The following is a 12,494-nucleotide window of genomic DNA, read 5'->3' as shown; positions in this document are numbered from 1 at the left end:
ATTTGCTTCCCCTGTATGTTGGATGAACGTGTAACTTGAGTGGTACCTTTCAGTTTTTGTTGGGCTAAGCAGTGCTTCAGAGACACTCAGGGTGTCAGTGAAGATAAGACAATTCAGCAGAAATGACAAAAATATCTTTTTGAAGGTCGAGCTTCTATTTTTATGCTTTTAAGCTTTTATTTTATATCTTATGTCCATTTCAGAATGGACAGTAAGTTTTGCTTCATAGTTGTAGATTTACTTGGCAGATTGATGATGCAGTAGTGTGTCAGGTACAACTTCAAGTATTTGGAGATTATCCGCATGAACTTAAAGAAAGAAACATCAAAATGGGGGAAATAATTTCATGATTATTAGCCATACACTTTTCTGGGGTGCATTTCAAGTGTATGAATGCATTAGTGATTATAGATCTCATCCAAGGCTTATGTTTACATGAATGGCTTGAATAAAGAGAGTGGTTTAGGGATTAAAAGCCCGGCGTTATGGCACAGTGTTCAATGATGCAAGGGAGAACTTTGGTTTATACTTTCAGCAGAGTTGCAGGAATATCAACAAAAGGGGACTGGAAATTCCCAGAAATAAGTACAACTCTGGTTGCCTGAGAAATTAGGATGACATGATTGGGTGTGTCTTGTGAGTGATGAGTATGGAAATTAAAATTATTGCAACAGTAAACTATGCTACAATGTTCTGTGTAAAGCAATTTAAATCTCATAGGAAATCTCCTGCTACTGGAGGACCAGCAGGAGGAAGATGTAGTTAACGAGAGGGGGTACTATACAAACTACTGGCTTGTGCTGTCTCCTTAGTGTTTAGAGATAACTTTGTAACCTTTTTGAGGGTTTTTCTGGAGTTCAAAGATTGTGCATCTACTGTTCTGCAAAACACTCACCTGCCGTGCCCTTTCAGAATTTCCTTTAGAAGCTCGTTACAATTTGCTCATCTATTGCCTGTGGACAAGGTTACCTTTGTGGTTAAGTATCAGTTTGTAGACATTGTTTGTAATGTACGATGTTTGTAAACATTGCTGGGTGCTCTAAAAGTCATAATCAGGAAACTTACGTGAAGCACTTGGGAGGTCAAACGCAACAAACTGGAATTTGTATTACAATTATAGAATTAGTTTTTCTCTTGAGATAATCCCTCAAGAGTGTATTATTGCTTGTGCATGTCATAAGAACATAATTAGAACTACCAGCTGAATTAATTAGAGGGCAGCTTCAGCTTGAACTGGGGAACTGACACAGCTTGAAAGAGAACAGGGGGAAACTACCTTAATGCTGAATTTTGGCCATACCTAGTATGGCTTTTGCCAGGGTTCTAATCTGATCATTTTATTCATGAGACTAGGTGTAGCACTGAGAGCTGAAGTCTGCCTGGTTCTGTTCAAAAGAGCTGCAGGCCCCTTAGAATTTTCAGTTATTATCAATGGGGGAATGCATGGCAGAAGATGAGTCTGTGTTCCAAGTACATCAGCTCTTGAGATGAGGCAAAAAGAAATCATTAGTTGATGACTTGATAGAGTTGTTGCATAAGAATATGCTAATTGGGCACAAATAAGCATTTTCCCCATCGCCTTTTTTGCCTTACTGTAATCTGATTTTTGAAGGGATAAGCTCCTTCAGAGACTCAGGTTGCAATCCAGGAAAGAGCAAACAATACTGCCCCTGTGAGAACACACAGCTATGCCTCTGCAAAGCTACCTACACAGTGTTCTCTCTGGTTCTCTTACCTCCAGAATGTAACTGTGCATGCAGATATATCTGTCAATATCTTTGGAATTAATTTCCTTCCTAGTATCTCCTGAATCCCTGAGATCAGAATGTTGGCTTTGTTCACACAGAGAGCTTTGCTACCTCACTGCCAGTGCTCCCTTGGACATTCTCTGTGATTTAGAAGCTCAATCAAGCTGTTGTGTGGATTTGCCATTTCTGTGGCCAACTGCTGCCATTGGACGTGTAGCTTTGTTCTGAGTTTGTGTTGGTTAAGGCTGGCAGGAAGAAGGGGTTAGGTTTACTCAATTATCTTCATTTTGTGGTCTGTCCTCAGGGCACAGACCTGAATGCAGTAGTGGCATCAATGCCCACCCTTTCAGTCTCAGGTATGTAGCTGTGGACCTTGTCTGTGCCACTCTGTTTGCCCAGGGGCACTGGAAAGACTCCTGGCATGGTTGGTAATAGCTCTTAAGTCTTAATTTGGTTTTTTTTCCAGCATTTTAACACACTTAAAATGCCTTTTTATACCTAGGCTGCAGCTCCACTGCATGTAATAAGCAGACTGTCCTCCCTTAAGGCCCCCTCTCGCTGTGTGGTTTCAAAGAACGTTTGTTACACTAAACTGAACATCAAGAGTCCGAAGCGATGTTACCAGGGATTTTATCCAGGATTCCAATAGAGAATTTATCCAGCTGAAAGCACATCATGAATTCCCAGGGAAGAATTTCCACTTTCATTCCTCCTCTCCTCTGCCAGTTTGAGCAGATGCTCTTATCACCATGCTAAGAGGGTGCTCCAAATTGAAATATGGTTGTTTTGTCAGGCTGGAGTGACTTACGTTTCTGATGTGTAATTACATATCAGGCAAAGACAAAGAGAATGTAGAATTTTGTAGCTGAAGGAAACAAACATATTTGTAGAGCAGACAGCACCTGGGTTTCTGACAGCCATCTGAGTAGTTTTCACTGAAGCAAGAAGCAGAACTCAGTCTGTAACACCTACAGTTTCACACAGGCTGCTTGATAATTTGGCAAAAAGTACTGGAAAGCCTCTTATATTAAGGGACTGGATTTCTTTAACTTCTGCCATATTTTCTGTTTTGAAGGGCAGCCCTTAAGGAATACTGTCGTTTTAATTCTGGAGTCTGACATATTCATCTTATTAGTATGTAATCCCGTGGTTACTACTGCATTTATTTTATGTTGCACCCTAAGCTTGCGTATTCTGGTTTTATTCTGAGAACTGAGCTGTGTTGTCTCCATTTACTCTATCACTTGGAGTTATAAAGTTTCAGCAACATCTGTGCAGCCAAATGTTTTTCTGTGTATTCTGTCAGCAATACCTGATCAACACCCTTGCTTTGCAATGGTGTGCACCAGTGTGACTTGGTAAACAATTCTCTTAATAATGCGCTGGTTGGAGACTGCAGCTGGCTCCATTGATAGAATTAAGGTGAGGTTTTGTTTTTGGGTTTTTTTTGTCAGGAATTAGAACTATAATCTGTAGAAATTTTTAGGTTTTCTGGTTATTCCTGTGCTGTGGAGATATCCTGAGCAATGCAAGTAAATAACACTTTTATGTTGAAAAAAAATGGGACTTCTTAGGCAAATCTTTTGGCATTCAAAAGTGTGTGATGGCTGTTTCCAGCTTGCATTATTGTTTTGTGGAGAGGGGTGTGCAGGTACTTGATTATTTGGGAATAGATATGGATACAGAAGCCTAATCTCTTCAATTGTCTCATAATTCCCAAAATAACGTGAAAGCTGTAAAACAGCATGCAAATTCCTCCTCATTCTTTTCACATGGAATGGAATACTGCTTTGTGGACTGTTGGGTTCTCTGGAACATTTCAAGACCTCTAATGTGAGATATATATATATATATATTCTTTTTTTAACAATTCTTCTAATCTCTCCATCCCCTTAGTTTTAATGAGGAAAATTCTGACCAAAGGCAAAATGCAGCAGTACCACAGTGTGCAAAGCAGAATCCTGACCAGTACTGGTTGTGACATCTAATATTCTATTCTGTTTCCATTTTTGTTCTTTTACATGTAGATGTCAGATCTCCAGCTCCTTCTAGGCAGAATGGGACATTAGGCACTTAAACATTGTGCTTAAACTTTCCAAGTGATCTACTCTAAATCCTTGTAGCCCCTAAAGGCTTTTTCAGAGATCTCAGCAGTCTAGGCAAAATCAAAATTCTTTTCCATTAGACAAAAGGCTGGGATGAGGTTTCTCCTGCTGTGGGGGAAGATGTCTGGAAGGGAGGTGGTTCCCCATTCTCCCCTCGCTCTGGTAGCTCTCCTTGTGGCAGGGGAGCCTGGGGGGAGCTGGTTTCTTCCCAGCTGCAGGCTGGGCTGGCTCAGCTTTGGTAGGTCTCTTCTGTGCTAGTGCTGGCAATTTATATCTGCTCCTCAGAGTAATTATTGGTTTTCCTGCACACTCCTGATATTAATGAATATATTTTCTCTTTTGTCAGACTGAGAGCTTTTATTTTAGGGGGTGTGTCTGCGTTTGTGCATCTTTTAAAGAAGGTGTCTCTTGAAACAGCAGCATTTTTTTCTTAATCTGTTGTGAAATCTTCTGGAACATATCAATGAAGTGAAGTCATGAGCCTAGATAAAGGACTGTGTTCCCAGTAAAACAGATTATTTTTCCTGCAGTCACATTTCAAAATGTTGTTTGGAACAGCAATCATCTTTGCATGCCAGTTACATTAGGAGTTGTTTAAGAAAGTTTTTTGTGTCCTCGAACCTATTTTTTTAACGTTTGTCCAGGCCATCTTTCCAAATGCCTTGCTGTGCAGATATGTGCACTCTCTAGTGCTTCTTTCTTCCTACACGCTGTGTTGGCAGCTGTGTGCATTCAAAGATCATGAGTCAGGTTTCCCTTAAAAAAAAAAAAAAATTAAAAAAAAATATTTAAAATACTATAGGCTCCTTGTAAACATTTAGTATCGTTTTCCTTCTTTAAAGCTTTCTTCTTTACATGGGTATGTAGATCGGAACTTTATTTTGTGTTAAAAACAATTTTTTTTTTTTTGGCACAAACTCCAAATTTTCACACTTGGGTCTTTGGGAAAAAGTCTCTTGTGAGGCTTGCCCCACAGCTGAAAATTGTAGCTGATAGCTTTTCTGTCTGCTTCCTAATTGATAAAGTGGCAGAACCATCGTTTCCAAAGCAGTGGACACTTGGGATTAAAGCTAAGCAGTGATTTCATGTTGCAGGGTATTGTATGCCCAAGTCATGCCTGTTTTAGAGTAACTGCAGTTAAGATTGATGTGTGAAGACTTGATAAAGCAAAAAGGGAGAAGGTGGCGTGTGTATGGTAAACGATGCTGGATCTTTACTCAGGATAGAAAATAGCAGCAGGGGACTGACGATGTAGCCAGCAGAAAGTTTGAGACATTAACCCCCACCATGGTGCCCCTTAATCTGTTTCACATGTGTAAGCTCTAAAGCAGAGCCTACTGTGGATTTGTAAACACAATGGTCTTTAATGTCTGAGATAAGGACTGTCTTTTTCTTGACTTAAGCAGCCTAAAAATGGCATTACTAATTTTGTAAGTTACATGTTGCATTAATATTCAATTTATCATGTTGTGCAAATGGGCTTAGGATGGAAGAAATACTTTTCCAACAAATTGTGCAGCTGGAGCTGTTACTAATTCCCTAATCTTTCTGTGCATATAGTAATTGCACTTAATTGTTTGCTTTTCCTATGTTTTATGGTGAGAAATGCAGTATGTCAACACTGCTGAACAGGTTCCACTGTGTGTGTAATGCTAATACTCTTGAGAGAGATGATTTCTGGTTGTCACCTGACTGGATGAAAGGGCTCATGTGTAGCTACCAATGCAATACATTTTCTTGTAATCAGAGTTTGTAGTTGTGGGGTTTTGGGGTTTTTTTTTGGTGATGGGTTGGTTTTGTCTTTGCACAGTTTTTTGGGCAGGGTGGTAAAATAAGAGAGGGGCTGTGCTAATGCCTGTGGCTGGGAAACGAGCATGTAAAGTTACATTTTCTTACACAACCACTTAAAACTGTTCGTATCCTAGTGATTACAATTCTTGTTAAAGTGCTCTTGGCCCTTTTACTTCTGTGGGGCTCTCTACTGCTAATTCTAGTTTTTATTCTTTAAAAAGCATATTAGGTTTCTTTGGAGATCATAGGAGCTCACCTAGAAGCATTCCAGCTTGTAAAAATGAGTCTCCATCTTCCCTTCCATCCCGTTCTGTGAGGAGAGCTCTGTTTCTGGTTTAGTCCCCACAGGTTTGAAAGTGTACCTGAGAAACCATCCAGTCTTGGAGAGGGCTCTTGGGAACTTTAGTTCCCAGCCTGAGTGCTCTCAGGGTCTATTGCTTCTGGACAGAAGGACGGCAGAATCTGCAAGCTGTGCTTTCACCTGGCCATCCTGACCGACAGTGCCACGGGTTTGTCACAAGCACTCTTGTCACTGACAGCAAACGTGACAATCTAGAGCATATCAGCTATTTATTGTTTTCTCTTTCAAAATTAGGGGTCTTGGTTCCAGTCCCTGTGTTTTATGGCTGAGGATATTGAATGCAGCTATTAAGCTGTTAGACTGTTTTTGTATGAGTAACTTTCTCTGATGTGAAGAGTAATTCCTGAATCCGAATCATTAGCTGGCATTTCAGCCGTGCTGCACTGAATGATGTGCTTGCATGGGTAGTACGCCCAGCTGTCAGTAGAGCTACATGGCTCTTTTTTTACTGGTTTTGACTGGGATGGCGTGAGACAGCCGGTGGCTACAGCCACTGCGCATCTGCCGGTGTGGAAAGCTCAGAGCGGGCAGAGCCTACACGGGTGTTGCAGTGATCTGTCAGGAAGCTGAAGTGCAGTTGACAGCGCTGTTGATTAGTTCTCTTAGAAACAGGCAGGTGTTTGCTTGGCTTTGGTGCTGATTGGCAACCAAAAAAATGATTTAACTGCACGAGTGACAGTGCTGCCGGGAGGAAGAGGATTTGTGTCATGGCAGGCAAGGATAGCGTGCCGTACTTTGGAGGAACTGCTTTAATGTCTGGTGTTCTGTATGGTGTTTACTTCTCCAGTTTTACATTAAAGTGGAAATGCTGGTCATTATCCACAGCAGTAGACGTAAAATTGTCACTCTGCTTAGATTTTTGCTTCTCTTGTTGGCTTTCTGAGAAGGAGAAGGTGTGACTGCTTAGCAATAATACGATGTCATGGTACCCTGCTTCATGTAGCTAGCTAATTAAAATAGATAATTAAGAAATAAGATTATTCTACATGGGCATTTAGTAGGAGATGGCAAGCCTAGCATGTACATGCTAATACACATACTTGTTTCCTGTATAACTGGGAGCTTGCAGTCTTCTCTGTTTTCAGAGAATTTGCACTTTGAATTCTAAACCCAGACTCAGAAAAGAGTGACGTGCTTTAGTGAGCAGTTTGCAGTCTGTCTTAGCCTTGTTTTTCCCAAGGTTGAATCTAATAGGATAAAGGATATCCTAAGAACAAATGTTATTTCGTTGAACTAGAATGCATTTACAAAATATCTTTATCTGACTTTTATTCTCATATTAGTCTGTTTTGTCTTTTACACTCTTAGATTTCATAAATAAAGCAGTGGCATAGTCTTTATTTTTAAATCTCCAAAGACAGAAAGAAATGTAGTCACTAGAAAAATAGATGCAAAGTCATCTGATTGCATATTTTATTTGAAGCCAGATAAGAAAATGAGGTAGAGATAATACAATCGAGAGGTGGTATTGTGTGACTGAAGTGAATAATTTTCAAATGCTCAGAGATGAGGCTTTTGATGAAGGGCATCACGTGTAGCCTGGTGTTGGTCAAGGTGATGATTTAAAATGGAGTAGAAAGCTGCTTCTTCTGGAGGCTGACCACAGTGGCTTTTTGGGGAGACTCTGTATGATTCATATACTTTGTGTGTCCAGATCTCTCTGCTGTCCCCTGATCCATTTCAGGATTTCCTCATCTGTGATACTTTTGGCTTGAATCTGAAATTCATGTCAAACTCCACGCCTGGAAGAATCTGGGAAACTTCAAACAGAAGTGCAATATAAGAATGAACAATCATCATCTAAGCTCTTGACATCCAGAATGCAGAGCCAAGTTGTGTTTTGATGACTTAAGGATATTGTACTTTATTATGTAGCATTTTTCTTACCGTTCCTGGAGGATATCCTGAGTTTTTATAATTTAATGGCTTATGAAGGATTCCTAAATAAGACTTTCTCCCCCTTCCCATTTTGGAGTTGTGTTTCCTCTGAAGCATTGTTAAACTTGATTAGGATCTAGGAAATTTTTGAGTAATGAGTCAGAAAAAATAAACAAAATCTGAGCAAGCAAAAGGTGGGGAATGGAAAAGACTTCTGGTTTAGATTGAGTTTAAATCCTTTCAGCTCTAAACTAGAGGTACAGTTTCCCTCTCCTGCATGCACACCTTTTCCTTCCTTTTTCCTTGTCCCTTTCCTCCTCTTGCCCTTGTACTCTCAAAAAACCCCAGGAGAACAGTTGTGTTGTGCCTTGCTGAGACAACTTCATGGGTTTTGGCATATCTGTGGGATATATGCTCTTCTCTAAAAGGCCCTGAAGGGAAAGCTTTCAGCTGTAACAAATCTGTCCTGTAAAGGATGGAAAGCAGGAAATATGCTTATGGTTGTAAACACTAATGATTCCACTGCAGTCCCTTATGTACCTCTTAATCAGAAAATTATCTTTGTCGTGACTCTGTGTGCTTTTAGTTTGGGATTTCAGGTTTTTTGACATTGTAACTGAGGCGTGATTAGAAGGTACGAAGAAATGGACCATAAAATAGATGTTTAGTGAAAGATAAGTAAAAGCATACTTGATAGGATTAGTGGAATATATTTGAGATGTGTTATGTTGCTGGCATACCCGTGACTGCTTAACTACTGAAATAATCTGTTGCTGGTTAATCCAAATCAATTCCATTTGCTAGGTCGTCTGGAAGTTACTGAATAAGTTACTTAGTTGCTTAGCCAAATGGCAGGGGGGGAAAAAAAAAAAGTCAAACCACTGAAGAAATATGCCTTGACAGTAAAGAACATAATAAAATGCTAAGGATCTGAGTTCTGAAAGAAGTAAGTGGTTGGCTGGAAACAATTGCTTGAATATTTTGAATTCATTATGGTGAATTTTGCCAGATGCTTTTTGAAGAATATTTATGTATGTTATTTGCTGTGGTGTTTCTTGGGCTTGCTGTGGGGCATGTGTACTTCTGGGTAATCTGATCCTGTTTGTTTATGGTCTAAATGCTTCTTTTTCCCCCAGACAGCAGTATTCAGTTGTGTGTTATTTCAGCTGCCTTTTGGAAAACGTGACACAAATATAAGTCCCAGGCAATGTTTGTCTAAGGTAGAATCATGTGTATTTTTTCTTAGCTGGCAAACTTGGTGGAATCCTGACATATCTTGACAGATTCCTGGAATTTGTGTTTCACAATATACCTGGGAACATTTTTACTTCAAAGAGATTTTGAAGCTCAAATACATTTGTAGCACGCCTGGAGTAAGCAAGTTGTTAACTCTGCTCCGAACCTCTGACACTGTGGAAGGGTGAGGAGGGTGTTACCTGCTCACTCCTATCTTGTCACTTATCTGGAAATGTGTCAATTATTTGAGTCTGCCCTGGCATGCGGATATTAGGAAAACCGGTGTACATGGCGAAGTACTGGCTAGTGCGAGAGCTGAAATGTGAAAAATTGCATTATGAATGACAACTGTATGGTTATTAGTTCTGTTTTGTATGGATGAGGGAATCCTGCTCATGTCTATCTGACTTCTCAGAGTGTCAAGATACTCACCCTGTAGTTCTGGAAGTCATTTAGAGTGAAATGATGCTCCTGAGGTGGTGGTTGAAGCATTTCTCCACATGCTGCCACCCTTTTCATGTCGAGGCACCTTTCTTTGGGTAGTGCCTCAGGTACTTTTGGTATGGCATTGGGGACTGGATCAAGTGTGACCAAGAACTGGGAAGTGGGAGGAATAAGTTAATTTAGACATGTTCAGTCTGACTGTGGAGCAACAGAGTAAGATGCAATACAGTTGTTTTTCCAAGCAGGTATAAAACCCGGGCACTGGTTCGTCATACACCGATTTCCTCGGTGCTGCCAGCGTGGTTCATTGATGCCCTGACCAGAGCAGATTTATCCACATGGACACAGGCTCTATCTGGCCTTCACCCATGTACTTCTCTGCTCTTCAAGGCACCCAGCTTTAATAAGGGAGGATGAACAGTGCTGCAGTGCAGAAAGCTTGTTGTCGCTATATCCGGTTTATTTAGTTTTGTCATGAGTTCAGGTTCCTGTGTTTGTGTATTAGGAAGGTTTGCTTTGTTTTCCTGCTGAGCTCTATCAGAAAAAAACAAAACAAACAAACAACAACAAAAAAAAAAAAAACCAGAAAAGCTTTTTTCTTAGTTCTGGCCTCTTTTAAAATGAGGAATGTATTGACTTTTGAATGCACATTATCTATTACCTCATCTTCTATATTAATATAATAATTAATAGAATTATGATGATATAATCAACACAAATAATAATATTAATAACAGGAAAATTAACAAATTGCAGCAAACAATGTGGTGGCTCTGTCTTGACCAGTCCTGTTGTCCCCTGCTCACCCTCATTTAAAATATGCTAAAGATAGAATTTTGCCTTTGAATCTCCACTTCTGTAAGGTTTATTATAGCATGGAACAACATGCCAGAACTTAATTACCTTTTGGCAGATCTTTTTACAGTTAATGGTGGTGGTGGTGCTGGAAGAGAGGAGGATTCAGGTGTTCAAGGGACTGATCTTTAAAAAGAAGGCAGACCATTTAAACTGTTTGCTTTTTGTGGTTTTTTTTTTTTTTTTTCCTTTGAGCTAGTCTCTAGTGGGCTAGGGCTGCAGCAGAGTAGTCTTGTTTTTGCCTTCGCCTCTCTCCCCAGCAATGGTTTTGGAACTTGTTGGAGTCCTCCAATAAAATTTTCACGCATTTCACAAAGTCCAGTGAATTGTTAGAAAAAGAGATTGATGTCAGTGTCCCTGTAGGAGACGTGCAGCTGGCTGGAGGATGATGTGGTTGGAGCAGTGAATTCTTGCTCATCCCCTAAGTCTGCCGAGTTTTAGTGACAGTTACCTGTAATAAAACCTCTGATAAAAAGTATTTTTTTTCTTGGTCATGAAAATTAATCCATTAAGCTCTGTCATGATGGATGCAACCTTTCCAGCACTTTGTTTTGGAGTGGCCTTACAGGTGCACAGCAGTGTGAATTTTATCGGGAATTCTTTATCATTCTCATGCAGTTCAGTGATCTCTTTTATTTATCTTCTATTTTATCATGTTTTTTCACATTCTATTTTCTTGAAACTTTTGTCTTAGCCTTCTTCAGTTTGCTTTTTCAGTAGACAGTCCTTTACTCAGCTGTGCTTCAGCAGAACTGGCATGTCACGTCTATGTACAGTACACATACGTTTCTTTGTTTTGCCCATGTCTCTTCAGTGTTCAGATTTTTTGGGAGTGGGCTATCAATCAAGTAACTTACCTGTTTTTCTGTGGAATTCTAAGTTTGCTGTAGGTGGCCTCTATGCATTCCATGTGCTCCCAGGATCTGCAGTCAATTTTTCTTACAAATATTCCTTCAGAAGTCTGGACAGCTTTAAAACAGCATAGTTTGGTGGTGTTCAGATGTCATTTCAATATCCTTGGTTCAGTAATGTTCTAAGTGACCTTTTCCTTTATCTGCACAAGATTCAGACTTGCCAGGGGGTTTTTTGTGTTTGTTTTTGGGGTTTTTTATTGCTTGGCTTGCTTTGATGCTCTCAAATGAAACCAAAAACTAAAGGAGAAAATCTTGTGTGCTGCCTCTGTCTGTTCTCTCCTTGCAAGCAGCTATGTAGTAATTGAAGGTTACTCTTATTACATGAAAGAATTTTAGGATCTTGTCATTCACTGGGTTGCTTCATCATCTCTGCCTGTTTGATTGGTACCTTCTCTATATAATAATTCTGATGCCTTTTGTTTATTAGTTTTGTCCATGCTCACAGGGATTTTTTTCTTCTTACAATTCATTTAAATTGGATAAAACTTTAAAACACTAAACTTTTATACCTCTATTTCTCCACCACGTTTTTGAAACTGAATGTGTGCATCCATCTGCATCTCCCAGTTCATTCACAGAAGTTAGTGATAACTTAATTGATGAAAGCAAGAACTGGAAAGTCTAAGAAAATATCTCCACATTTAATCCTTTGCTCAGGAGAAAACAAAGAATAGTCCAACTCAAACACTGAGGATGCAATTTCCATCTCTTTGGTGTTCCACAAATAGTCTTTTCCTCTGACCACTTTGTGATTCTCCACATACTCAGGTTTCCATTTATGATGTAGAGGATAGGTGATAAGGATGTACCAAGACCTCATGGGTTTAAATATGATCTGGTGTTCTCCTCTGGATGAAGAGATGAGTCCTGTCCAAAATTCTTTTCCTTTCATCTGCTGCATTGCAATGATGTCATGGATGGGACATTTTTAGCCTCTTGTGTTTTTTTTTTTTTTTTTTTTTTTCCCTTGCTACTTAATATATTTTACAAAGGATGCTTTTCCTATTATTGTTCTCTTCTGTGATGAGAAATACAAATGTTCTGAAGAAAACATTATGTATAATTTTAGATGAAATATACTGCTGATTTAAAAACCAAGTAGGATTGTAAGATGTGATGATATCAGAAGTCTGAGCAGGACTTTTTAGAGATTTATAGTAAC

At 39.5% G+C, this 12,494-nt stretch overlaps 1 protein-coding gene across 8 annotated transcripts in view; it reads left to right on the top strand.

The window, feature by feature from the left end:
* GULP1 (GULP PTB domain containing engulfment adaptor 1) overlaps nt 1–12,494 on the top strand; it is a 168,337-nt gene that overhangs the window by 23,352 nt on the left and 132,491 nt on the right. The gene's annotated exons all lie outside the window — the stretch shown is intronic.

The sequence above is a fragment of the Hirundo rustica genome, chromosome 7, assembly GCF_015227805.2.
Source record: "Hirundo rustica isolate bHirRus1 chromosome 7, bHirRus1.pri.v3, whole genome shotgun sequence".
In the NCBI taxonomy this organism is placed as follows: domain Eukaryota; kingdom Metazoa; phylum Chordata; class Aves; order Passeriformes; family Hirundinidae; genus Hirundo; species Hirundo rustica.
This window is presented reverse-complemented; position numbering and strand designations above follow the sequence as displayed.